The sequence below is a fragment of the Penaeus monodon genome, unplaced genomic scaffold (genome assembly GCF_015228065.2).
Source record: "Penaeus monodon isolate SGIC_2016 unplaced genomic scaffold, NSTDA_Pmon_1 PmonScaffold_120, whole genome shotgun sequence".
Lineage (NCBI taxonomy): Eukaryota > Metazoa > Arthropoda > Malacostraca > Decapoda > Penaeidae > Penaeus > Penaeus monodon.
Window position 1 is genome coordinate 92,258 of NW_023640823.1, and position 5,000 is coordinate 97,257.

Consider the following 5,000-nt stretch of genomic DNA (forward strand, 5'->3'; position numbering starts at 1 on the left):
AGGTAAAAAGGAGAAGGACAACTGTTTTTGCCTTTGTAATTTGGGGTATAACTCCCCGAAAAGCCGTGCAAAATGCTTAAAATCCATCATAATAATAAAGTAAGAAATAATAATATTATAAGTAAGATTAATAATAATAATGATAATAAAATAAAAGATAATGATAATAATAATATTAATACACTAATAATAAAAATGAAATAAAATTTATAATAAAAATGTGGGAATAAATAATGATAAATAAGAGATATAAATAATAAAAAGAATAAATAATGTAATAATTGTAATGATAATAATAATAATAAAAATAAAATAATATTAATAATAATAACAATAAAATAATATTATGATTTTTCTACTAATAAAAAATAATAACAAGAATCAATACCATAATAATAATAATAATAAAAATAATAATAAAGTATAAAAGTTATTGATAGTAATTTAACAAAAAATTAATAATGATATTATAAAAATTATAACAATAACAATGATAATAAAAATGATAATGATAAAAATAATAAATAAAAAATAATAATAATAAAAATTATAAAATGTAATTATAATTGAAATTAAAGGAAAAAATATAAGATAAAAAAAAAGAAAATTATAATAAGGGATGCTAAAAATGAAAATAATAATAGCAATAAAATAGAATAATAAAAAAAAAATATCAATAAAATTTAATAATAATAAAAATTAATAATATAAAATAATTTTATTTTTATTAAATAATGATTAAAAAAAATAATAACAATAATAATGAAATATAAAAATAATTACAATACAACAACCGACAACAACAAAAACAACACAAAAATGATAATAATAAAAATAACAACAAAAATAACATTTTATAATAAAAGGAAAATAAAACAATATAAAAAAAATGGAAAATAATATAAAAAAAATAATTTTAAAAAGAAATAATAAAATGAAATAAAAATCAGAAAATAATATTGAAAAATCCCCTGAAATAATAAAATAAGAATAAAAAAAAACAAATGAAATAATAATTAAATTAGAAAAACACAACAATAATAAAAAATACTTCTACTCTACTTTTATTTTAAAAAATAAAAAAATAAAAATTAATAATAATACAAATAAAAATAAACCTAATGAAATAATAATAAATAAAATAATAATGATAATATAAAAGTTTAAAATAAAATAATAAAAATAAAAAAAAATAATAATAATAGTAATAAAAATAATAACAAAACAAAATAATGAGAACCCAAAAACGCAAAAATTATAGTATTGGGGTGATAAAAAAAAATTTTTTAAACTAAAAACATTGAATAAGAAAGATAATAAATTGGGGGGATTTATGGAAAATAAAAAATAATAAATAAAAACAATAATAATAAAATATACTAAAAATAATAATGATAATAAAAATATTATAGTAAAAAATTCATTATCAAAGAAAACATCACACCCATTACATACTTACACACACACAAACTCCTATAACATGCACATAATTGCCACCCACAAGCATATTACAAACACAAATACACACACCACATACACTTACCCCACAACCAACACACACACCCCCACACACCCCCACACACACAATATATTATATTTTAAAAAAATTAAAAAATTAAAATTGTGGGTGGTGTTGGTGTTGTGGGTGTGTGGGGGGTGTGTTGGGTGTGTGTAAAATATCACTCAATTCAAAAAACTACAAAAAAAAACAAAAAAACACTTATATACATCACAAAACACACATAGAATTTTTTTTAAAATTTTAACTTGGCGCAACAGATGCAAAAAAATCAATTTAACTTAATTTTATTAGTTAATTAATTAAAAATTCTTTAAATTATAAATTTATTTTTGACTTCACTTATACAACGGTAATCTTGTTTTGGGACATTCGTTTCTTTCAATTTGCCTTAAATGTCCCCTGGGGCGAGGAAAAAAGGGGGTTTTCCCCATCCATGGCGGCAAAGGGATTTTTTTAAACCAGTTAGCAGATGCCAGGCGAGACCCCAAAACCGCTGCGAAACGGGGGGAAATAGTGATTAAGAAAAAGGAGGCGGGCGGGGAGGAAGGGGGCAGGACCGTTTATATATAAAAAATATATATATAATTTTTAAATTTATTATAATATAATATATTTTTATATAATATATATTAAAAATTTTTAGCCTTGGTCTATCGGGGCAAGGGAAGAACCTAGGAGGACAGAGAGGAAAGAAGAGAGGAAAAGGGAGGAGGGAGAGGGGAAGGAGGAAAAAGTGAAGGGAAGAAATTTTAAAAGGAAAAACAGAAGCGGGTCGAGACAAAGAAGGAAAGAGAAGATAGAGGGGAAAAAAGGGGGGGGGTAAAAAAGAAAGAAAGGGGTGGGGAAAAAAGAGAGAAAAAATGAAAGGGGGCTGAGAGAGGGGGACGAAAGGAAGAGAGGAGAGAGAGAATATTGGATTAATGCAAAAGGGGAGGGAAAAGAGAGAGAGAGTGAAAAGCAATAGACAGAAAAAAGAGAGAAGTAATACAGCCGTGGCGGGGGGAGATGTAAAGGATAAACATGTAATTGAAAAAAAAAAAAATAAAAAAAATGAAAAAAAAAAAAAGGGAAAAACAGGGAAAAAATTTTGATTACCTTTTACATACATAAAAAAAATATAATATATATACCCACCCACACACACACACACACACACACACACACCACACAAAATATATATATATATATATAGTATATAAATAATATATATATATAATTATATAAATTATATAAAAATATTACATTATATATTATAATATTAATATATATAATGGTGGTGTGTGTGGTTGTGTGTGTGGGGGGTGTGTGTGTTTTGTGGGGGGGTTGGTCTGTGCGTCTGTGCATTCCCTACCAATAATATACATACCCTACATATATGAATTTAAAACAGCAATATATAATATATTATTAATATATTATATAATATAATATATTATATATATAATTATAAAAGTTATATAAAATTAATATATATATAATTTAATTAAAATAAAATATTAATTTATATATATATTATTTTAAAATAACTTTTTAATATATATTATATATAAATTTTATAATGTTAAAATATATACGAATAAAAATTCAACTTATACAATAAAATATTATTATATATATATATATAAAAATATATATTTAAAATATTTTATGTATATATAATATATATTATAATAATTTAATATTTTAAAATTTTTATTTATATTTTATTAATATATTAATAATTAAAAAATTTTAAATTTTTTTATTATTTTATTATAATATAAATCTTATATAAATTTTATATATATGAATATATATAAATATTATAATAATCATAAATATATATAAATATCTATTTAAATTTTTATAATGTATATTTTAAATTATTTAAATTTTAAACAAAAAAATAATATTATTATAATATATATATATATATATTATTATTTTTAAAAAAAATTTTTTATACTAAAACCCAATACACACACAAACACAACAAAAAAAAACCAAAATTATATATATATTATATATATACATAAATATATTTTTATATATATATAATTATAACATAATTAAATAAAAAAAAAAAGAAAAAAATATTTATATATATATAATTTTATATATATATATTATTAATTTTATAATTATTATATTAATTATATATATATATTATTAAAAATTTTAAATTTTTAAATTTTATATGAAACTTATATAATATATATATATATTATATTATATAAAATTTTAACGGGGTATATATATAATTATAAAATATATTATATATATATATATATATATATTTTTATATATTTTTATAATATATATATAATAATATATATAATATTAAAAAATTTATTTTTTTGTATTTTCAAAAAAATATTTATATTATATTATTATATAATACTATATATTTATATATAATAATTATAATATTTATAATTTTTAATATATATTTATTTAATATAATAAAATGAAATTGTATATATGTTTTAATATGTTTATAAATTTTTTAAAATAATTTTAAAATTTTTTAAATATATATATTATATTTATATTATATATTATTAAACATATGTATAATTTTTTTTTTATTACCATATTATACATATATTTTATATAAAATTATATAAATTATAAATTAATATTATAATTGTATATATAAATATTATATATATATATATTATATATTATATATATATAACATTTTATAATATTAAAAAATATTATAAAATTTTTTTGGTTTGTTTTTTTTTTTGTTTTTTTTTATTGGGGTTTGTGTCCCTTTTTTTTTTTTTATTTTTTATTTTGGTATTATAAATTTTTATATATATATAATATAATAAAATTATAAAATATATATTTATTATATTATATATAATATATATATATTATATATTAGATATATATATAAAATTTTAATAAATTATTATATATATATAAAAAAAAATTTATATTATTTTTATTTATATATATATGTTTTGGTTGTTGGTGTGTTGTGTGTGTGTGGTGGTGGGGTGTGTGTGGGGTTTTTTTGGGGGGTTTTTTTTTTTAAAACATACGAAATAAACCCCACACCAGTAAACCCCCAAAAACACACAACACAATAGAAACACAATCTTATAAATTATTAATATAATATATTATTATTTATATAATAATTATATTTATATATAATATTAATAAAAATTATATATATACGTAATTATACATATAAAACATTTTAATATAATTTTTAAAATATAATATATATTTATATTTTATTATAAAATTTTTATTAAATATTATTATATATATAAAATTATAAATAAAATAATTTAATAAAAGATAATTTCAATTAGATAGTATGCATATTTTTCCCATGCTTATACATATAAATTATATATATATATTATATTAATTATAATAAAATTATATATTTTATACATATATATAATAAGATTAATGGCATTTATTTTTAGATAGATATTATAGTTATGTCTATATACTATATATATATATCTTA